This window comes from Equus caballus, chromosome 21, assembly GCF_041296265.1.
Source record: "Equus caballus isolate H_3958 breed thoroughbred chromosome 21, TB-T2T, whole genome shotgun sequence".
In the NCBI taxonomy this organism is placed as follows: Eukaryota; Metazoa; Chordata; class Mammalia; order Perissodactyla; family Equidae; genus Equus; species Equus caballus.
This window is the reverse complement of record NC_091704.1, coordinates 9,877,090-9,902,404: the sequence shown is the minus strand read 5'-3', so window position 1 is coordinate 9,902,404 and position 25,315 is coordinate 9,877,090. Positions and strand designations below refer to the sequence as shown.

General features: G+C 36.9%; 2 pseudogenes; both read right to left on the bottom strand.

Moving 5' to 3' along the window:
- On the bottom strand, positions 394-1,332 carry OR2T116P (olfactory receptor family 2 subfamily T member 116, pseudogene; annotated as a pseudogene).
- LOC138919962 (olfactory receptor 2T1-like) lies at positions 17,226-23,238 on the bottom strand (annotated as a pseudogene).
- Between the last annotated feature and the right edge of the window lie 2,077 nt (positions 23,239-25,315).

The following is a 25,315-nucleotide window of genomic DNA, read 5'->3' as shown; positions in this document are numbered from 1 at the left end:
ATCATTTTTTAGAGTGTCTAAAGACAGTGCTGAAAAGTTGGAGGAGTAGCTGGAGATGAGCATTTATTTGTCATGACACCTTAGCAAGAAACCGTCAATGGCATAGTCTCCAGTAGAATGCAAGCTTTGTAGAAAGCAGACAGGTGACTACTGAAACTCCAACTTTACTCCCACTCTATCCAAAATCATCCATTGTTCAGAACTCTCATAGCTTTCAAAAGATGATCACATCCTCAAAGTCCTACAGTCAGCTTTCAAAATCCCAAAAATGCCTCACAGTAGCTGGCATATGGGTGACATATTAATTTTCCAGGTGGAGAATATTTAAGTCCAAAAGTGATGATAAAGTCCTGTATCTTTTTCATCAAGTCTCCAGCAGCAAATGCAATTTATTTAGAAGGTCATTATGCTTCCTGAGCACAAGCACCTCCCCAGAGCCTTCTATAGGGCCCCTGTGACATCCTTGTTCCTAAGGCTATAAATGAGTGGGTTGAGCAAGGAAATGAGGATAGTGCAAAAGGCAGACACAGCTTTGTCCTGCTCAGGGGTATAGTAAGAGTGAGGCAGCACCTAGATGTACATGGTTGCCCTGTAGAAGAGACTGACAACCACCATGTGTGAGGAACAAGTGGCCACTGCCTTTTGTCTTTCCTCTGCCTCAGTCATCCTACACAGTGATGAGAATCCTTGTGTAAGAGCCTGAGATAATAGAGAAAGTGATGGGGATCATCATGATGCAGCACATACATGGCTGTCTCATATGCTGATGTGTCCATACAGGAGAGCTTCAGAAGGGCAGGGACCTCCCAGAAGTCTTTGATTTACTGAGAGGCACAGAGGGGGAACTACACGTGACTTGAGTGAGTGGAAAGCCATCCATGGACCCTGCTAGCCTAGCTGCCATCATAAGCAACAGACTTTGCTTCTCATGAGGACAGGACAGCACAGTGGGTTGCAGGTGGCAATGTACTGGTCATAGGACATGAGTCCTGGAAGGAAGAAATCAGCTCCTGCCAAGGTCAAGTAGAGGAAGTGCTGAGCAGTGCATCCTGAAAAGGAAATGGCCCTCTGGACAACATCTGGTCAACCAGCATCTTGGGCACCATGGTGGAAATGTACATGGTGTCCTTAAGAGAGCTGGCTGAGCAGGATGTACATGGTGATGTGGAAGCTGGGGTCCATGTGGATGTGAATGATCATGATAGTGTTGCTGGCTACGGAGATGACAAGGCCCAGGAGGATGAGGGCAAGGAGAAACCAGCAGAAATGGATGTTGCTGAGCAAGCCAAGGAGGACAAAGTCCGTATATGTGGAATAATTGCCCCACTGTGTAGCTCTGTAGGTTACACAAAAGAGAGATGGATATGATGGGTGAAGCTGAGCACAAAAGGGAAATATTTGGTTTGATTAAAAACTTATGATGTGGCCAAACACAAATCAATATAAATTAATCACATCTCATGGTCTAATTTCCTCCTCTTTTCTTATAATTCCTGGGGTTGATTCCAGTTAATGAGTTGCTTTGAAAAATTAGCCTTTACCTTTGGGTTCTAAGTATGACTGACAGCCATTCATGAATCTCAGAACTTTTAATTTGCCTGAACAGCCTAGGCAGGATTGTATTGAGTCAAACCATTCATCCAAGGATGATATGCTTGATTTGCTATTACTTGTTAACTTAGAGGTCACGATGAAACAATTTTATGGACTTTTGATCAAGAACACTAATTAATTACTTTGTTTATTTTTCTCAAACACAATCTTATACTGAGAGAGATACGCATAAAACAGATAAAACTGGAATCTGTCTGACTGAATAGGGATAGACGGGTGGGTCAGGAAGACAGGGAATCCTCACCATATTCTTCTCTCCTTACACTGGGGTCTAGTTCTCACAATTGAAATTTAGTTTGAAAACCATTATCAGGGTACACATTTTGCCTAAGAAAAGATAACAACCTTGACTGATTTTACCTAATGCACAATATTCTAGATTCATTTGTACATTGTAAACTTGGAGTGCTTAGCTTTTATTTATTAGGTATCGGATATTTGAAAATAGTGATTTCATGTTGAAGAATAAAACACAAAAACTGTGATCTCTGAGAAGCAATCCAAGACTTAGGAGAAAGAAGAAAATCAAGGGAAAAATATTTATGGTCAAATGGTGGTTATTTTCCTTCTTTTAGCAGAAAACCACTGATTAACAACATATGCCTTATTAATATGATTAGTTAGTTGCAATCAATAATTAATAAATAACAATTTTATTGAGGTTGTAATAGTTTATAGCATTGTGAAATTTCAATTGTACATTATTTGTCAGGCACCATATAACTGTGTCCCTTCACCATTTGTGCCCAACCCCCTTCCTCCTTCCCCCTGGTAACCACTAAACTGTTCTCTTTGTCATTGTGTCTGTTTATCTTCCACAAATAAGCAAAATCATATGGTGATCATCTTTCTCTGTCTGGCTTATTTCAATTAACATAAGACCATCAAGGTCCAGCCACGCTGTGTGAATAGCAGTATTTTGTCTTTTTCTATGGCTGAGTAGTATTCCATCGTGTATATATGTGTGTGTGTGTGTATGTGTATATATATATATATATATATATATATATATATTCCCAGCAGCAGTGTATGAGGTTTCCTTTTTCTACACAACCTCTCCAACATTTGCTACTTTGGGCCTTGGTGATTACAGACATTCTAATGGGTATAAGGTGAGAGTTTAATGTAGTTTTGATTTTCCTTTCCCTGATTATTAGTGATGTTGCCTATTGGGCATCTGTGTATCTTATTTGGAAAAATGTTTGTTCATATTCTCTGCCCATTTTTTCATTGGGTTGTTTTTTTGTTGTTTACTTGTGTGAGTTCTCTATATATTATGGAGATTAACTGTTTGTCAGATATATGATTTTGCAAATATTTTCTCCCAGTTGGTGAGTTGTCTTTTCATTTGGATCCTAGTTTCCTTTCCTTTGCAGAAGCTCTTTGGTCTAAGTCCCACTTTTTTATTTTTCCTTTGTTTCCCTTGCCCGAGGAGACATGGTATTTGAAAAGATCCTTCTAAGACCTATGTCAAAGTGTGTATTGCCTATATTTTGTTCTTGGAGTTTTATGGTTTCAGGTCTTACCTTCCAGTCTTTGATCCATGTCGAGTTATTTTTCTGGGTGTGAAAAAAATAATGGTCTACTTCCATTCTTTTGCATGTGGCTGTCCAGTTTTCCCAACACCATTTATTGAAGAAACTTTCCTTTCTCCATTGTGTGTTCTTGGCACCTTCCTTTAAGATTAACTGTCCATAGATGTGTGGTTTTAATTCTGGTCTTTCAGTTCTGTTCCATTGATCTGTGTCTCTGTTTTCATGCCAGTACTAATGCTGTTTTGATTACTGTAGCTAGTAGTATGTTTTGAAGTCAGGGATTGTGGTGCCTCCAGCTTTGTTCTTTTTTCTCTTGATTGCTTTAGCAATTTGGGGTCTTTTGTTGCCCCATATGAATTTTAGGATTTTTTCCTCTATTTCTATGAAGAATGTCATTGGGATTCTGATTGGGATTGCATTACATCTGTAGAATGCTTTAAGCAGTATGGACATTTTAACTATGTTTATTCCTGAAACCCATGTTCATGCAATATGTTTGCATTTTTTTATGTCATCATCGATTTCTTTCAGTAATGTCTAATAGTTTTCATTGTAGAGGTCTTTCACCTCCTTAGTTAAATTTATTCCTAGATATTTTATTCCTTTCATTGTGATTGTAAGTGAGATTGTGTTCTTGAGTTCTCTTTCTGTCAGTTTGTTATTAGAATATAGAAATATAACTCATTTTTGTAAGTTGATTTTGCACCCTGAAACTTTGCTGTAGTTGTTGATTATTTCTAATAGTTTTCCAATGCATTCTTTATGGATTTCTGTATTAAAAATCATGCCATCTTGCAAACACACAGAGTTTCAGTTCTTTTTTGCCAATTTGGATAACATTTATTTGTTTTACTTGTTAATTGCTCTGGCCCAAACCTCCAGTATTATGTTGAATAAGAGGGGTGGGAGTGGGTACCCTTGCCTTGTTCCTGTTCTCAGAGGGATGACTTTGCTTTCCCACACTGAGTATGATGTTGGTTGTGGGTTTTTCATAAATGGACTTTATGATGTTTAGGTAATTTCCTTCTATACCCATTTTATTGAGGGTTTTTATCATAAATGGATGTTGGATCTTGTCAAATGCTTTCTTTGCCTCTATTAAGATGATCAAGTGGGTTTTATTCCTCATTTTGTTAATTTGGTGTATCACATTGATTTATTTACATATGTTGAACCATCCCTGTGTCCCTGGTATAAATCCCACTTGATCATGTTATGATCTTAGTATATTGCTGTATTTGGTTTATCAATATTCTGTTGACAATTTCTGCATCTATCTTCATCAGAGGTATTGGCCTACAATTTTCCTTCTTTGTCTTTTCCTTGTCTGGCTTTGGGATCAGAGTGATGTTGGCCTTGTAGAATATGTTAGGAAATATTTCATCTTCCTCAATTTTTTGGAAGAGTTTGAAAAGGATATGTATTACATCTTCTTTGAATGTTTGGCAGAACTCTCCACAGAAGCCAGCTGGTCATGAATTTTATTTTGGGGGAAGTTTTGGATTATTGTTTCAATCTCTTTACTTGTGACTGGTCTATTCAGATTATCCATTTCTTCTTGGTTCAGTTTTGGAAGGTTGTATGAGTCTAAGAATATATCCATTTCTTCTAGATTGCGCAGTTTGTTTGCGTATAGTTTTTCATAGTATTCTCTTATAATCTTTTGAATTTCTGTGGTATCGATTCAATTTTCCTCTTTCATTTCTAATTTTATTTATTTGAGTCTTCTCTCTTTTTTTCTTAGTGAGATTGGCTAAGCTCATGTCAATTTTGTTTACTTCTCAAAGAACCAGCTCTTTGTTTCATTGATCCTTTCTACTGTATTTTTGGTTAAATTTCATTTATTTCCTCTCTAATTTTTATTGTTTCCCTCCTTCTGCTGACTTTGGGATTTGTTTGTTCTTTTTCTAAATCTGGTAGTGTAGTTTTAGATTGAATATTTGAGATATTTCTTCTTCATTAAGATGGACCTGTATTGCTATGATTTTCCCTCTTCGTACTGCTTTTGCTGCATGCCATATTAGTTGGTATGCTGTCTTTTCATTTGCATTTCTTTCCAAATAATTTTTGGTATCTCTTTAATTTCTTCAATGATCCATTTGTTGTTCAGTAGCATATTGTTTAGTCTCCACATCTTTGTCCCTTTCCCAGCTTTATTCGTGTAGTTGATATCCATTTTCATGGCATCATGTTTGGAAAAGATGCTAGATAGGATTTCAATCTTAAATTTATTGAGGCTTGCCTTGTTTCCCAATACATAGTCTATCCTTGAGAATATTCCTTGTGCATGTGAGCAGAATGTGTATTCTGCTGTTTTTCGATAGAGTGCTCTCTCTATATATATCTGTCAAATCCATGTGGTCTAGCTTTTCATTTAAATCCACTATTTCCTTGTTAACATTCTGTCTGGATGATCTACTCATTGATGTAAGTGGAGTGCTGAGGTCTCCCATGATTTTTGTGGTGTTGTTAATATTTTCTTTTAGGTTTGTTAATAGTTTCTTTATGTACCTTGGTGATCCTGTGTTGGGTGTATGTGTATATATATATATATATCTGAGCGTATGTCTTCTTGGGGGAGTGTCCCTATTATTATATACTGCTCCTCTTTGTCTCTCATTACCTGTTTTATCTTGAAGTATACTTTGTCAGATATAAATATGGCAATAACTGCTCTTTTTTGTTTGCCGTTAGCTGGAAGTGTTGTCTTCCATCCCTTCTCTCTAATCCTGTGTTTGTCTTTGAAGCTGAGGTGTGTTTCTGGGAGGCAGAATATTGTTGGGTCTTGTGTTTTAAGCCATTCTGCCGCTCTCTCTCTTTTGATTGGAGAATTCAATCTATTTACATTTAAAGTGACTATTGAGATATAAGGGTTTAATGCTGCCATTTTATCTCTTGTTTCCCAGTTCTTCTGCATTTCCTTTGTTTCTCGTCCTATGTATTTTGGACTACAAATTCAGTTAGGTAGTTTTCTATGATGACTTTCTTAGTTTTCTCTTTATTTATCATTTGTCTCTCTGTTCTGTTTATCTGTGTAGTAGTTACCATGAAGTTTGTGTAAAAAATCTCATAGGTGAGATAGTCCATCTTTTGATACTTTCTTGTTTCCTTAGACTAAGTGAATTCCATCTCTTTCCTCTTCCGTTTCTAAGTTATTATGTCATGAATTATTCCATCTTCTTTTGTGAATTTGTGATTAAAATGATGAGATTATATGTATTTTGAGTGTTTTCCCTCCTTTATCTTTAACATCATAAGTAAGTTTTGCTAACCTGTTCAGATAGAGAACTGCAATTTTCTGATTTTTTCTACCAATTTATCTCCTTTCTCAAGGCTTTGTAACGCCTCCCTTTGTTTCAGGTATGAGTGCCTTCTTGAGCATTTCTTGTAGTGGGAGTCTTGTGGCCAGGAACTTCCTTAGCTTTTGTTTATATGTGAAACTTTTGTTTCTCCATCGTATCTGAAGGAAATTTTTTAGTGGATAGAGTGCTCTTGGCTGAAAGTTTTTGTCTTTCAGAATTTTAAGTATATCATTCCACTCACTCCTAGCCTGTAAAGTTTCTGCTAAGAAATCTGGTGAAACCTGATAGGAGTCTTTTTGTAAGTTACTGTCTTCTGTATTGTTGCGCTTAATATTTTTTTTATTTCTCATTTACATTTACAAGCTTTACTACTATATTCCTTGGAGAAGGTCTTTTTACATTGATATAGGTAGGAGATCTATTAACTTCTTTCACTTGTATTTGCAGCTCCTTCCCCAGGTTTGGGAAGTTCTCAGCTATTATTTCTTTGAACAAGCTTTCTGCTACATTCTCTTTCTCTTCTCCCTCTTCAATATCTAAAATCCTTATGTTGGATTTCCTAATTGAGTCAGCAATTTCTCAGTTAACTTCTTCCTTTCTTTTTAGTCTTAGTTCTCTCTCCTTCTCCATCTGAAGCACTTCCATATTTCTGTCCTCATGACTGCTCATTTGCTTCCCCATAATGTCAGCACAATTGTTTAGGGAGTCCAAATTTTTACCCCATTCTTTGTTATTTTCATCTCCAACATTTTTTATTGGTTCTTCTTTATAGTTTAATCTCTTTTGTGAAGAAATTACTGATTTCATTGAACTGTGCATCTGTATTTTCTGGTAACTCATTGAGTTTTTTATGATAGCTATTTTGAATTCTCTCTCAATTAGAATACAAATTTCTATGACTTCATGATTGATTTCTGGGCACTTGTTATTTTCCTTCTGGTCTGGAGATTTAATATATTTTTCATACTGCTTGATGGCATGGATTTGTACCTCCACATAGTGATAGCATCTGGCCACAGCTTTCACCTGCCTCCACTGGGTGGGTATTAAGACCTCTGTATTCTGAACCTGCTGTGAGTTGTGGCTTGTTCTCTCCAGCTGCTGACTGCTTTTCTATCTGTGTGGTAATCTGGATGACTGACTTAACTGGAATGCCAGTTGAGGGCAGGAGTGCTTTCTTTCACCTGTCTGATCCTGGGGGTATTCTAACTGTGCCCTCACTATCTGTTCTCCTTGGGTGGTAGATTTATGAAGCCATCACCACAACAGCTTAGTCACCTCTGTGTGGGGCTTTCTCACAGGCTGTGAAGAAGCTTGGAGAGTCATGATGTTCCTGCACAGTGTTGTCCCTCCCACTTCTCTCAAAGCTACATGGTCTGGAGCCGAGGGTCACTGCCTTTGGGGGAAGGAGAGGAGATCTCCTTACCTCATTCCATTTCCTCTGGGGATTTCCAGCATGTCCACCTTCCAATGTATGGCTGAGTGTGTCTCTCAGACATCTTTTGTGTTGTGTGAATGTCTTCTGTTGGTATATGAATGTCCTTTTCATTGTATCTTAGAGGGGAGAGCTCATTCCACCATGATGCTGATGTCACTCCAATGAATAACTTTTTAATAGAAAAATGAGTGAGAAAACCTGATTAAAATAATACCTGAGGACATTGTCTTCCAAAAGAGGGATGTTTATGCTTAAACCTGAAGTTTAATTATGCATATGTAGCTCTGTAGTTAAATAATCTTTTACCACACTTATAAACTAGTAGATTATTTGGGAAAAGAGCTTATATTAGCATCATATAGTTATGCACTGTCAGGTATAGTAGCCACAAGTCACATGAGGTTTTTGAGGCTCTGTAACATGCCTGTTCTGTAGGGAGATTTCCTGTAAGTACAAATTGCATTGAGAATCAAAGACTGTGTAAATAAGGTATGGGATATATTTCATTATAATTTTATATTGACTACATGCTAAAATTATAGTATTTTGTATATATTTGGTTAAATGACATAGATTACAATCACTTTTATCTTCTTCTTTTTAGACATTTAATGTGGCTACTAGGGAATTTAAAATTACTTTTGTGGTGTCCATCAGATTTGTACTGGACATCACTAGTCTTGGAGCTTGCCCTTTCCAGAATATGGTTGCTCCAAAAAGCTCCATCTAACCAAGTCCCCTAGAATCGAATACAATCCAATTTACAAAGAATTGAGCAAAAAAATCAAGTATAATAGCAAACTAGGAAAAGTGACAGTGCTGCCTCTATATGCATTCATTGGCAAATAGTAGTAAGAAAACATAAATAACAGAGTGCTTAGTGGTACATAAATCTTAATCGATTTACTTTCCCCAACAACCTTATGAAACACTACACAATTACTTTATCCATTAAACAGATACAAAATGAGATCTAAACAGATCAAGAGACTGTCTCAGAGTCACATGACTCTAGTTAACAAGTGGCAGTCTAATCACTCTATACTGTTTTTAAAATAATCCTAAGTAGATATCAATTCATTCACTCCACATATATTTCCTGGGGAACACTGTGTGAATCAAACAAGTTACGAAAGGACCTAGAGGAATGTATAAGATATGGTCTCTGCCTTCAAGGAACCTAGTATTGAAGCAAATAAGAACGCTTGTATGTTTTGCCACAGGTGCACTTTGCAAGTGGATTTGATTAGAATCTCTGGGGTTTTCACCCAGCTAGTATACAATGGAGAATATGCAAATGGCATAACCAGCAGAGAAGAGTTCAGTGGAACTGACGGAACCTGAAGCCCTTTGGCTAGTTCAGGAGAAATTCATCTATAACTATAAATATATATTACCAGCCAGCTTTTTATTGATGAGACCCACATTACATCCTTATACACTTTTCAGCTTTTTTGTTCTTGAAGTATTGCTAGTTTCACATCAGGGCTTTTATTAGCTGTTTTCCTGATGGATATCTGTGTTCTGTTTCTCTTCTTTTCCTCCTCACTTTGCTAAACCCCTGGGGAAATTAAAAGCAAGCATTCAGCAGCAGTCCCGATAATGAAGAGAGAGGGAAATGCCACTCAGCCCTTCCCATCAGAAGTGTACTAACAGCAAGCTCCTTGGAGGGCTCTGTTCATTCTTTTCACCATAAATTCAGAGGATGCTATAGGGTTACTGGAGTCCAAGCACAGTAACTGCCTTGGTCCACAGGGAATGGTAAATCCCACGAGGGACAAATGGGCCCCCAAACCTCTCTTTCAGGGCACAAATAACCTTAACTTTCATCTTCATGAATAGTCCTGGCACTGAAACTCACTAATGAGGCCCTAGCCATCTCCCAGCATTCTTCACACAGGGAAAGGGAGCTTTCAGCAGTTCCATAATTCCTCAGATTTTAAAAGCATTTTCCTCCCATTCTGTCAGTGTTGACTCGCCCTGCATTTAATAAATTAAAAGAGGGCCAGGCTGGTGGCATAGTGGTTAAGTTCATGTAGTCTGCTTTGGTGGCCTGGGGTTTGCTGGTTCAGTTCCTGGGAGCAGACCTATGCACCACTTATCAAGCCATGCTGTGACCGATGTCCCATATACAAGTAGAAGAAGATGGGCACAGATGTTAGCTCAGGGCCAATCTTCCTCAGCAAAAAGAGGAGCATTGACAGTGGATGTTAGCTCAGGGCTAATCTTCCTGAGAAAAAATAAATGAATAAAAAAATAAAACAATTACAAAGCAATATAGCAACATGAAAGAATATTTGGAAAATAAGAAAATAGAAAGGAATCAACTTGAATATTCCATGCCCTCATGTAATAACTCTTTCTATGTCTATACATAATTCTTTATCTAAGTATACTTTCAAATTTTTAATATATATACTATGAAATACCATTAAGTATATCTTTTTCATGTAGGTATGCAGTCTTTACAAAGAATATTGTTAAGGTTAAGTGATTTAACATGGACTTACTTATTCCTCAATTTGTTGACATTCACGTTGCTTCCAACTTTTCTTATAATGGAAAATACGGTGGGGTTAATTTTATGGGATAGGTCATGGAAGATGGATTATTCGGTCTGAAATCTGACTGACTACTGCCAGTCTTCTATTTGCTGAGGAAGGCTGACCCTGAGCTAACATCCATGCCCATCTTCCTCTACTTTATATGTGGGACACCTGCCTCAGGATGGCTTTTGCCAAGTGGTGCCAAGTCTGCACCCGGGATCCAAACTGCTGAACCCCTGGCTGCCAAGAAGCACTTAACCACTGCACCACCAGGCTGCCCCACAAACATTTGAAAATATGATTTAGTCCAACTTATTTATCTTTTCTTTTTTTTGCCTGTGATTTTGGTTTCATATCCAAGAAATCTTTGCCAAATCAAATCTCATAAAGATTTCCTCTGTTTTCTTTTAAGAGTTTAGCCCTTACATTTTGGGCTTTGATACATTTTGAGTAAAATTGGAAAGTGTTCTTCAACTTTGCGTTTAAGTTTCAAAATTGTCTTGGATATTTATGTTCCCTTGAGGTTACAAATGAATTTTAAAATGCTTGAAGCATCAGAGCCAGAAGCAAGTCTGTGGACTATTCTTAATATATATATTATATATATATTTTATATATATAATATATATATTTTATATATAAAAGTGTAAGTGGGGTTAGTTCATAGTTAAAATATCTTTTGCAAATTTGCAAAAGGAAGCATGGTTTATGTTACAAAAATATATGTCACTTGAACAAATTGCCAGGGCCCTGGTCAATGATCTGTAGGTGATAATCACCAACAATTTTCCAGAACTGTCAACAGACATCAATATACTTATGAAAGATACCTAATAAATACCCAGCAGAATAAATACAAAGATACTCACAGATAGACAACTTACAGAGAAATTGTACATCAAAGACAAAGAGAAAATTTCCAAATGATCTACACAGGAAAGAAATTACCTAATGTAGTGACAGTTAAATTGAGAGCTGATTTCTCAACAGAAAATAAAGGAAGTCAAAAGATGAGGAATTATATCTTCAATAAACGGAGACATGGCAAGCCATAGCAGGGTCTTAATCACAGAAGTGACATCCTCTGATGTATTTTCACCTTAGCTGCTGCTGTGGAAATATCCCTTAGGGCACTAAGACAAAGCCGGAGCCAATTTCAGAAATGGCTAGAGAGTAGATATAGTCTGAAAACAGAGCCAGCAAGGTTTGCTCACTGATTGGATATGGTATCAAGAGAAGAAAAAGTGTCAGGATAGCACCGAGAGCTCACATAGAGCAACTGGAAGGGAGGAGCTGACTTCTCTGGGCATAGTGAAGTCTATATATCTTCAAATTTGGTGAATAGAACAGTAGAGAAGACAATTCAAAATCATAGGGAAGTCTATATATCTTCAAATTTGGTGAATAGAACAGTAGAGAAGACAATTCAAAATCCAAGTGGCCATATTAGGTAAGTAGTTGGATGGATGGGTATAGAGTGCAGGAAGAAGTCTGGACTGGAGTTGTCACTGACTAGTTGCCCAGATGCCTGAGGAACTCAAGGGTGTGTTTGAAAGTGTTTAACTGTTTTTCCAAATTGTTTTTTTTCCTTTTGTTTTGTTAAGGAGATGCAATCACTAACCACCCTGAATCAGACCAAGCTCACCACAAGAACTATGCCTATGATTTTTGCCTTATTTAATGCTCTGGTCCCTCCAGGAGGAGTCTAGGCCTTATTACAGTAGCCTGCAGTGTATATGGAATCATGTTTTCCAACTGAGATTGTGCAAGCAAATACGCACCTCTCCCTTTTGAATAGTCATTCCGCATCTGAGATAAATGTCCTTGCTTCCCTTTGTTTGGGGACGCCATGACTTTGGAAATGATTCTACATGGTCTCCAATTGCCGCACATATACTTTACTTTGTGAGGCAACTACTTCTGGTGAAGAGTGTGATTTAACTCACAAGAAGGTGAACTCACTTTGGTTTCAGTAACAGAGTCATTGCTATACAGATATTATATGGATAAACCAAAAGCCTAAGTGATCTTACCAGGGAATAGGTATAGAAAATATGAGAAGAGGGCCAGTAACTGAGATGGGTGCACTGCAATATTAAGACGTGACCCTGAAGAAATGACACCAGAAATAAAATTAGAGATTTAAAAAAAACCAAACAAACAGTAATCTAGGAATAAAATCATTGCAATATAGGACACTTGAAGCCAAATGAACAAAAGCAAACAAAACATACGCATTCTCAGTTGATGTTCAAGTGCTGCTGATGCATCAAATGCAATGAAACCTGAGAATTAATTATTGAATTGATCCATATAGAGGTCACTGAAGCAATAGGCACAAATTCTCAATAGAGCTGGCACATAAAAAAAATGGAAGGGTAGGAATTGGGGACATCAAGAATAGAGAAAGCTTTTGAAAAGTGTGATTGCAAAAGGGACAGAGATGTCACTGCAGATCAGAAACAAAGGAGGACATTATCAGTACATTTTGCTGGGAAAATAGGTTCATATGGAAAATGGAAATTTTGCCTCTCATACACCACAAATCTATTCTAGTTGTGTAAAGATGAAAATGTGAAAAGTGAAAAACCTATGAAATTTTTAGAAGATAGGATATAATATCTTCAGTGACTTCAGGATCTGGAAGAATTACTTAAACAAGACCAAAAAAGATAGCATAAAGAAAAATATCGATAATTCCATGTATCTACAAACGATTTAAATACAAGGATAAGTCACAAATTAGAATATCATATAACAAACTAAAAACAAAATATCCAGCATATTTATTTAAAAATTCTTGTGTATCTATTAAAAAGGCAGAAATTTAATAACAAATGGGTAAAAGACTTGAATAGGCAATTTATAAAAGAGGAAATCTAAATGACTGGCAAACCAATAAAAAGTACTCAACCTTATGGGAATCAGATAAACAGATATTAAAACCAAATTGGGTGGTGAAATGTTGTGGCTTATAATAAATATTTATTTGGTCAATTGGATAACCAAAATATATATTTCTCAAATATATTTGATAGTCATCCACAGTTCCTGGCATACAGCTCTCAAAACCCTTGGAATTTCCTGTTTTTAGAGTAATAGCTGTCCTTTTCTTATGTGAATGAGATGACTTTTGGAAGCACCCAAGGGTGGGGGCTGGTTGCCAGGAAAACCAGTCAGATGATCAGAGAATTAGAATTTTCAGTACTACCCCCTGATATTTGAAGAGGAGAGGAGGGCTTGAGGTTGAATCAATTGCCAATGGCCAATGACAGTTAACCATGGTTACATAATGAAGCCTCCATAAAACCCCCAAGGACAGTTCATTGGACTAGTTTTTTCAGAGATCTGCCACATTGGGGAACCAGAACACTTCCACATACCACTGTGCTAGGGCCCAAGCTCCATAATGACAGAAGCTCCTTTGCTTGAGACCCACCCTATGTATCACTTCATCTGGTTGTTGACATGCATCATTAGTGTTGCCATGCATCATAGTCCTCTGTAATGATGCTAGTTTCAGGAAGTCAGAAATCTAGAAACTCTAAGCAAATAGCACTGTAGTTGGACTTCGGAGTATATGAGATTTGCTGTAAGACCCCAGTGAATGAGACTGGTCAAAACAGAAAGGAAAGGTGTCAAAACTTTATGAAATTTATAATTGGTGGGATTTAAAATTTTTAATGTGCATCTACTTAAATTAATCTCATAGACTAAACCAGTTTAAACAGTTAAATGAAATGGGCAATTATTTCAAACAAAGACATAGCTCCAGTAGGTAGCGTCTGCACAACCACAGCAATCCATCTGTTAAGCATATGTTAAAACAATCAAGAAATAGTCAGGTGGCTTCAAAACAGTGAGGGATTAGGTGACAGAAATAATGAAAATGAGGCAACATATTTGAAGATATTCTATTTTCTTGTATCCCAACTTATTGCATTTATCCTTGTTTTTCATGAGGAAGTGTTTCTGCTCCCCTCCAAAGTACAGACTTCCAATGGGATTCCATAACCTCTTGCACCCGCTTCATAGGTATTCTTCTCCTCGAAACATCCCTCTGTTTCTAGAATCACTGATTCCTCCTTCAACATCAGACTTTTCTTGTTAAAATTGAAAAAAAAGTGTTAACATTATCTATATTGAAAAAATAAAAATCTTCCTTTAACCACACATAGCTCTCCATATATAAGTTCATCTTTCTTCTGATATTCAGAGAAAATTCCTCTAGTTTTCTCCAATTCATAAACCTCTTTCTGTCTTTAATCTACTTCATAGGGTGTTCTTCTCCATCACTTCATTGAAACTCCTCTGTGGAGAAGAAAATGGACTATTAGCTTGCCTACTTAGGTGATCAACTTTCTGTTTCACAATATTTGAACTATACCCAGTATTTCACATTGTGGACACCTCTCTTGTATTAGAAATACTGTTTTTTATAGATTTCTATCACACCACGATCCTTCGAGCTTTCTAGATCTTTTGCATCCTTTTATTGCCATCTCTTAATTTCCCTTGACCCAGTTCTTCAGTTCTTTTCTTCTCTATCTACACAGTTCCTTCCTAGTTGATCTCTTTAATCTAATCCCCTGTATTTACATCCAGATGCATACCAATGACTCCTAAAACCTATCTTCACCACTAACAACTCAAAAGTTATCCAGACAAAAATATCTAGCTTCTTATCTGACATTTTCACTTAGATATTCAATAGACATTTCCAACTTAACATTCTCAAAAAAAACTTCATTCTGTGCACGAACCTTGCTTTACTATGTTTAACAAAAATATCTACCATCCACTTAATTGCTTAGCCCCAACAAGTGGGGGCTCTTCTTGATTCTACTATTTTTCTCACACCCCACATTCTACTCATCATCAACTTCTATTATCCATGCCCTAATAGTATTTCCTCAGTTATAGTACTTCTTATCATTTTCACTCCTAAAACTCTAACATATGCCAGGGGCCTCTCTGCTCAGAACCCATGAAAAGTCTCCAAAGAGGTCTTGTTACTTTAATGCTTTTACCTACAGTCCATTTTCTATAAAGCAGCCAGAGTAACATCCTCAGCAAATTAGTCATGATCTGGCTTTCCTTTACTTGAAATTCATCAATGGCTTTTTACTGCAATGTAAGTAAAGTACCAACTTTACTTTAGTCATTGCTGCTACACACATTGTAGTTGTAGTATAAGTTGTTTGCTTGCTTATTTGTTCTTTTTCTTTTTATTTTCATTGTCTTTCCCCCATTGGAATATAAACTTCTTACATGCAGGTAGTTTGACTATCTAGCTCACGGCTATGATGAATGAATGAGGAAGCTGTATCTGAAAGATGCAGTGCCCTTTCAAACACATTCCTTGAAATCCTGTGGTCTAGGGCATTAATTAAAATGTTTACCTTACAGAAGTCCCTTATGTCCCTGACCTCCACTGTTCTCATCTGTATAAATTAGAACTCAGAATAAGTGCTTCATTTTTTTATGAGGTTGTTAGTGGATGATAAACCTGATAGGGCATGTAAATATTAAGTTTTAGACAGATTGATCTATATGATTATAATTATAATCATTAATAATTTAATAAAGTCACCCCTTTGGTCCTCGAGTGAACTCCTTATGTAATCAAATAGGACATGAAACATGATTTACCACATCCATTTTGTCCTCAATTCCAGGATCACTGGGCATCATGGATTTGAACCATGAGTTAATTTCTATTACCCAGCATATATGCTTAACTTTGATGGCTGTGATATATTTGAAAATTAATTTTAGTATCCTCCCAACCCATATGCCTGTGTGTTTCTCGAACATCTTAGAAACCCTCTCAGGCATTCAGTGCTCTCATGTTGTCTTGTCTAGGGCAACATCCTTCACTCGCATCCATCAATTTTATCTTACCTGTAGATTTTTCACAAATGTGTTACAAAGAAACAAAAGTTAAATACTGCATTTCTTCATAATTTTTTTTAAAAAAACACCTAATGATTCTAGTAAGTACAATGGCTTTTTGAGGAAATCATGTTCAGTGACTCTGCCTACCACCAGACAAATTAGAACACATAGGTAGCTACCCAACCATCTTCCTGAAAGACTGTGTCAGAGTATTATTCTAATACATAGAAAAGATGATCTTTCTCTTATCCTTAGTGGTAAGCCAGACTTACACCATGGGATCACATACACAAAAAGTAACATCTTCCCTCCTGCACTCCTCAACAAGATCCATGTCATTTAAAATTGCATGTAGGGGCCGGCCTGGTGGTGCAGCAGTTAAGTTTGCATGCTCTGCTTCAGTGGCCCGGGGTTTGCTGCTTTGGATCCCAGGTGCAGACATGGCACGACTTGGCACGCCATGCTGTGGTAGGTGTCCCACACATAAAGTAGAGGAAGATGGGCACAGATGTTAGCTCAGGGCCTGTCTTCCTCAGCAAAAATAGGAGGATTGGCAGCAGTCAGCTCAGGACTAATCTTCCTCAAAAAAAAAAAATTGCATGCAATTTATTTTACCTCTAAAAGATAAAATTGCCAAGCAAGAAATTTTAATTTGTGTTTCTGAAAACAATTGGACATTTATTTTGAATACTTGTGAATAGGGGATGAGAAAGGGAAGACATAAGAAAGGAAAGAAGAGATAAAAGAAACCAAGAGGATACGTCTTTTATATTGACTTTTTGTTTTATCTGCACAGTTGAACACTACCCTCCTGTTTAATCCTTCATTGAGAGCATAGCCACACTGCTCACAGAGGCTTCCATTCACCAGCTATGTGAGAAGAAGCCAACTGTCAAAATACATCCCCTGACACTCTTCATGTACCATTGAATCTGCCCAGTGCCCTCCTGAGAGCACCTGTCACAACCTTGTTCCTCAGACTATAGTTGAAGATGTTCAGTATGGGCATGAGGATGGTGTAGAACACAGAGAAGACTTTGTCCTGGCCTGGCCTGGACTGTGGTAAGAATGTGGCAGCATACTTGGTGGCCCCATAGAACAAGGTCACTGATATCATGTGAGATGAGCAGGTGGTAAATGCTTTCTTCCTTTCTTTCATTGAGCTCATATGGTGAACTGTGGTCAGAATTTGGGCATAGGAGGCAATCACCACAGAGAAAGGAATCAGCAGCATCAAAACACAGCACACATACATCACTGTCTCATCAGAGCTGTGTCTTCACACACCAACTTCAGGACTGCAGATGCCTCACAGAAGAAATGGTTAAGCTCCTGAGAATTGCAGAAGGGGAAGCTCATGGTGATGTGGGTTACATGAAAGCCATCCAAAGACCCGCCAAATCAAAAACCTGCTGGGATCATCCAACAGACCCATTGGCTGATGAGGACAGGATAGCAGAAAGGATGGAAGATGACCACATAGTGATTATAGGCCATGAGGCCCAGCGGGAAGAACTCAGCTCCCACAAGGGAGAGGTAGAGGAAATGCTGAGCTGTGCATCCCACAAAGGACATTGTCTTTTGACCCAGCAGGTAATCAACCAGCTTATTGGGTAGCTTCTTGAGATGTACATCATGTCACTCAAGGAGAGGTTGCTAAGCAGGAAGTACATGGGGGTGTGGAGCCATGTGTCAGTACAGTTCAGGAAGATCAGGACCCTATTGTTCATCAGCATGGTGAAAAAGATGACAGAGATTATGGCAAAAAAGACATAGATATCCCTTCTGTTGAACAGCCCCATGAAGGTGAAATATGGAGAGGTTGTAATGTACCCTTGTGTTGAACCCCTGATGGCTCTGCTGTGACCTAAAATTTTCCAAATAAAATGATTACATATTCACAATTAACATAACAATATATAGGTTGATTTTTAGGCAGTGAACTTCTAAAAGTTGGAAGAAAACATTTAAAAATATTTTTCTTGTTACTTTGGCACTGATGCCTAGCAACTAATCTATTCTAGAAAGTTTTTAAGTAAAATTGATCATTTAAAATCCGTAATTTCTTAAATACCTTAGACAAGATGATGCCAGCAGATGTTATTGTGCTACATGATACACATAACAACACCTAGGCGTGCATATCATGCTATGTGGCAGGTAAACATACCCTAGTCTGGTGTGTGTGCACATGTGTGTGTGTGAACATACTACCTGAGATATGTTTCAATTAGTATCTTTATTAAATAAATCTTTATTATAGGTGGCATCACCCCCATCTTCAAAATATCACAGTTCTGGTTGTGGGTAGTCTATGCCTACCATTTAGCCACAAATACAGCTGATCAATCATTTGGGCCATGAGTCCCTGTCTACATTATGAGTATTCTTTTGCTGTCACTTCATCCATGTTGCAACAAAAGTGTATGGGAAGACACAAAGTGGGCAATGGAAACTACTCTTGCAAACTCAGACATGAACAAGTCATCCACTACAAAAGGAATTCACTGTTTTAGAATTGTTTTGAACTTTTAGGAAATAAATTTTAATTTTAGAATGATGAGTAATTAGCATTAGAATTATGATTAGCATTAACTTTAGCAATTAGCATTAACAATTAGGATTCAGAGGAAATAGCACATGAACATGCATACTGAATTATAACCCATGTATTATTTTTGGAAACTGGAATTTTTTCATAGTGATTTATAATTTAAGGAAAAACTGAGCGACTGTGTTTTATATAATTTCAGGTGATGATAAAGGAAAAAAAAACCTGCAGCAAACATTTTGAATGTTGAGGATGATTTTTATGTGTTTTAGGATTAAATATGACAAGGTGAGATATATTTTATCAGCATGTTTGGGACTTCAACTGATGAAACTAGTCATTCTCCCAATATCCTAAAAATATGTGCACTTGAGTCAATTGAACTGCAAAAAATTACCGTTAAGAATAATGACACTGTGAAGAGTTTACCTGTGCCTCGTTCTTCATATCTATTGACTCATGATCTTCAAAATAAAGCTAAGCAGCGATGAACTATAAAACCCCCATTTAGCCAATGGCAGTATTGAGAGTAATATTCCTGTGGTCAGACAGTCTGTTAGTGGTGGGGGTGTTTGGACCAGGTAGTCTCAACTCTCTCTATTTCCTTGCTTACAACCCAGAGAAACAGCTAGACTTTTACTGTAGTTATCAAATAAAATGTTCCAACAATGTGAATCTGTTAAAATTTTAACTGTATATAATCATTAATGTGACTAGTGAAAATGAGACATTTAAGAGCACATGACATAAATTATTCTAATAATGACTATTTTTAAGTGAGCAAACGCTGTTTCTCATGTTTAGCTCCTTTTTTTGCCAATTTCAGAATCTTTGATGCGAGGTTTCATAAATTTCCCTGACACATGTACCGTTTCATCATCATTTACAATCTGCCTCATTTTTCTTTTACTTTTCTAGTTTCCATTAATGAAGCCCATTGAAACATGTATCTGAAGGAAAAATGCTCTCCAATTATTGGAATAGCCTAAATATTAACGGTATTTCAACTAGCTCCACCAGGTCAAGTTCTAAATTGTCTGCTCATTTCATGTGCCATTATTTGAAGTTAGGAAAATAATCGCATTTCCAATTGCATCAAAAAGAACAGAATACCTAGGAATAAGTTTAACCAAAGAGATGAAAGAACTTTAGACTGAAAACCATGACATTACTGGGAGAAACTGAAGAAGACACAAATAAACGCAAAAATAATCTGTGCTCATGAATTGGAAGAAAAAAATAACATCCTTTCTACCCAAAGGAATATTATTTTTTAATTTATGCAAACTTTTTAAAATTTTATTTATTTATTTTTTAAATTTTTATTTTTTTCGGATGTACATCATATTTCAAATTCTGTATACATTACATCATGTTCACCACCCGAACACTAATTATAGTGCATCCCCTCACATGTGACCCTAATCACCCCTTTTGCCCTCCCGCTTCCCCCCTTCCCCAGTGGTAACCACCAGTCCAGTCTCCAATGCTATGTGATTTTTTTTTCTCATTTTTATCTTCTACTTATGAGTGAGATCATGTGGTATTTGACTTTCTCCCTCTGACTTGTTTCACTGAGCATAATACCCTCAATGTTCATCCATGTTGTCTCAAATGGCTGGATTTCATCATTTCTTATGGCTGAGTAGTAGTCCATCCTGTATATATACCACATCCTCTTTATTCATTCGTCCCTTGATGGGCACCTAGGTTGCTTCCAAGTCTTGGCTATTGTGTATAATGCTGCAATGAACATAGGGGTGCAAGGATCTTTATGCCTTTGTGTTTTCAAGTTCTTTGGATAAATATCCAGCAGTGGAATAGCTGGATCACATCGTAGATCTATCCTTAATTTTCTGAGGATACTCCAAACTGCTTTCCATAGTGGATGCACCAGTTTGCACTCCCACCAGCAGTGAACAAGGGTTCCCTTCTCTCCACACCCTCTCCAAAATTTGTTGTTTCCTGTCTTGTTAGTTATACCCATTCTGACCTGAGTGAGGTGATACCTCATTGTAATTTTGATTTGCATTTCCCTGATAGCTAATGATGTTGAGCATCAATATTAAAGTATGAATAAGTCAGCCATGTATGTCTCAAGTAGTGTTTGCATTTCTTATAGTTCTTCTGTACTTTATTTTGTTCATAGCTTTTTTTATATACAAGTGTTTTTTTTAAAGCTATGGAATGTAAAACACCAATATTATTTCTGTAGTTTTTTTCCACTGATTCTGTTTTTATAAAATTCTCTAATAGCTTAAAACATAAAAAATATTTTTACTTATATTAGTTTTTATTTCTGTGTGTTTTCTTTTCATTTAACTTTTTAAAGTTTGGAATTTTGGAGTGTAATTATGAAGCAGTGATTTACTGTATTCTCTGTGAGTAATGATGCAGCTATCCTAACAGCAATTGTTAACAAATTATCCCTTTATCTATGAGTTTTGATAATACTTTTTTCCTATATTAAATTTTTACATTTATCAGGAGTCTGCTAGTATTCTCTACTGATTCTTCTCATTCCCAAAACTGTGCCTCACCATTTGGATTATTTTAAGGTGTTATTTATGTATGTAAAATAAAATGGTCTTTTATCTTTCTTGTTTTCCAAACAATTTTATAAAGATTTGCCCATTTATTTAGGAAAGAAAATCATCTCTATAACTGCAAGGTTATGCTTCATAAACAATGGCAAAACCTTTCATAGTTCTTATTGAAAGAGCACTAGCCTTATCATTTATTTGAAGATTACTGACATCTGTACAAAATCACTCTTCTCATCTAGGAGTAAACTAGACCCTTTGATATAGTTAGGTTTTCAGTTAACTTCCTTTGTTAAGAGTTATGATTTGTGTGTGGTGTGTGAATATTCATTTATGTGTGTGTTCCTTCTGTACATTTATGCAGACTTCACATTAAATGTACTTCCCTATATTTCTCATTAAGTTTATTCCTATTTTATTTGCTATCGATTTTGAAATTTTCTGTTGTTTGTGAATCTTTGTTTGTGGCAAATTGGAGGGCTTTTGCTTTTTTGAGGAAAATTAGCCCAGAACTAACTACTGCCAGTCCTCCTCTTTTTGCTGAGGAATCCTGGCCCTGAGCTAACATCCATGCCCATCTTCCTCTACTTTATACATGGGACGCCTACCACAGCATGGCGTGCCAAGGGGTGCCATGTCCGCACCTGGGATCTGAACCAGCAAACCCTGGGCTGCTGAGAAGCAGAACGTTCGAACTTAACTGCTGTGCCACGGGGCTGGCTCCAGGCTGTTGGTTTTTAAATATTAATTTATTTTTTTAATTTTCCTAATGTATAGCCCCTAATTAGTAAAAAACTTTGCAAAAGATGACATAGTCTTTACTTTTCACAGTCATCAAATGCACAAAATGAACATTTAATCTCCTTTATTCTAAAACATAGAGATTTGTTTTTCATTTTCATTATATTGTTTAGTATTGCAAAACTAAATCAATCAACATAGTGGAAATGGGTTTTATTGTCTTGTTTTTGACTTAATAAAAATTCAAATATCACCTCTTTGTTATGCCTGGATTTTTCCTTAGTTTGAAGCAGATACCGTTCATCATGCTAAGGAATTATGTTTCTCTAGCTAGTATCATCTAAGATTTACTATAAATAATATTCACTAGATTTAATTACTTGGCAACCATTCTTTACAACTTCTGTGTGTATGTGTGTGTGTGTTTCTATCTGAGTGTGTGTGTGTCTGACTCTCAGAGACCACATTGCAAGTTTATTTTTTTCAATATTTGAGAGTGCTTATCAGCAAGCAATGGGTCAGTAAATAAATGTGTGAAGTAGATGAAGTCTGTGACAACATTTCTCTTGATGGCAAACTGTATAAGCTGCCACATCTCTCTGGGACTCATTTCCTTATCTTTGCAATGATCACTTTGAACAAGAACAGTAATCACGAATACATGACATTTGTGCCTGGCATATGCTGTGGGCCTCACCCCGAGGACCCAGCTTCAGAAAGTTCTCCACACAGCAATCCAGAAGTTTTAAAGTGTTGGTCTCTATTCTGATATTTAGAATGTCATGAACACGTGCTATGCTAAAAAAAAAAAGTGTAGTTACGTATAGCAGTCAGAGTATAAACAGAGTCCCAGAGAGATGTAGCAGCTCATACAGTGCCATTGAAATTGGCACATGCCATAAATTCACTGGGCAGCCATTGACAAGATATCATGTAGGATCACTCACTCCCTTGAATTCCCTCGTCTGAAGGATTCCACACATCTCCTTTGAACACCATTTGCAGAGTGTCTGCTGCTTGTCAGGCCCTGGGGTAGGTCCTGGAATACCAGCAGTTCCCTGCTCCACCATAGTCCTCAGTACACCTGCACTCCTTCCTAAGGATGGGCCTGTGCTTCTTAGATGGAACCACTGAATCTTAGGAACACCAAATCTTGCCAAAAATCCCTCTGACTGCTATACGTAACTACGTCTTTTATTTTTTTAGCATAGCAAGTGTTCATGACATTCTAAATATCAGAATAGAGACCAACACTTAAAAACTTCCATCATATTTTTCCTTAAGTTGGTGAGAGTGTCAGTACACTACTCAAATTGTTGGCGAGTTTATTTTTTCCTGAAGGAATCAGCAATTACATCAGTGGGTGTATTTCCCATTTCACCTACTGAGAAACTGAGGCTAAGGTAGCAGAGTTAGCTACATGATAGAGCAACTGGCAGAACTAAGAGCCAAACTGATCATGCTTCTTGTCATTACTACTTCCTCTGTGAACACAGTTTCCTCATTTTGCTTGCTCATTTCTACCAGAGGAAGTGCAGGGTCCTAAGATGTTTACAATGGGCTCTGGCACTGACACTCAATCTGATTTTCTTGCCGACATGACCGACTGACTCACAAATGGAGGACTTGAGCTCGCATTCTGTCAAAGTCCCTCAAAATTTTCTCCTATCACTGCACAGTAATGATTGTTTGACCCACTTAACGCTTTTAGTGTATGAGACTTGTAATGAATGATAGAATATCTTCTGAGAAGTAAACCACTCCACTCATGCTAGTGAGGGCTTTCCCTGCAGTACCAGCTTTCTTTTGAAAGATTATTTACTCCTAGTGTTGGGGAGAATGCACAGCACAGGGAAATTTAGACCATTTATTTCTCCTCCACACACAGATTGTACATTACCAGTACCTTATTATATATGCAGGAAGATAAACGACTGATGACTTGGAATGTGGAGTGCCAGGGAAATGCTAGCTTAAGCTCAAGATGTGAAGCTAATTAACATTTGGTCTAAGTTCATCTAATTAGCTTCCCCTTCCAAAAAGATACTAGCCTCACTGCTTCCCCATCCCCAACATACACACAGCCAAATCTCAAAAACAAGGCCAATGTGATTAACACCCTTTTATCATTTAATGCCCTGCCCCTACCCTCCTTCTACAAACTCCACAATTCTGTGCTGACAGCTTCTAGTGATTTCTTGAGTGAAACATAGTATCATAGGATTACATTGCTTTTGGAAAGATCTTTCTTTTTATTAATAAATAAGTTTATATTTTAGAACAGCTTTTGATTTAAAGAAAATTTAGCAGACAATACAGAGTTATCATGTACTCCTCTTTCTCTTAGTTAACATTGTAAATTTATATGGTGCATTTGTTACAATTGATGAATGCATTTTCATACATTATTCGTAACTACAGTCCATAATTTACAGTGATTCACTGTTTCATAATTTTGACACATGCATAATGTCATGTAATTTCCAGTGCAGCATCATACAGAATAGTTCCACTGCCATAAAAATCCTCTGTGTTCTGCCCATTCACCTCTTTCTCCTCCCAACCCCAGGGAACCATTGATCTTTTTATTGTCTCCACAGATTTGCCTTTTCCCAATGTCATATAGCTGGAATCGTATAGTATGTATCTTTTATAGTCTTCTTTCATTTGGCACTATACTTTGAAGAATTCTCCATTTGTTTTCAAGGCTTGATAGTTCAGTTATTTTCATTGCTGTATAATATCCCACTGTGTGAATATACCACGGTTTATTTATCCATTTCCTTACTGAAAGATGTTGATTAATTCTAAGTTTTTGGTGATTAGGCTATAAACATTCTCATGCAGGTCTTTGTGTAAACCTAAGTTTCCAAATCTTCTAGGGAAAATTCCAAGAACCACAATTGCCAGACCATATGTTAAGACTATGTTTAGTTTTATATGAAACTGTCAAATTGTTTTCCAAAGTGGTTGTGCTTTTTGTATTCCCTCAGCAAAGAATAACAGTTCTTGTATTTCACCAGAATTTGTTACTGTTAGTATCTTGAATTGTAGCTATTCTAATAAGTGTGAAGTACTTATTTTTGTTTTAATTACATTTTTAAAGAATGTATTATTTATTCTTTTTCTAGTTTTCCTAATAAAATT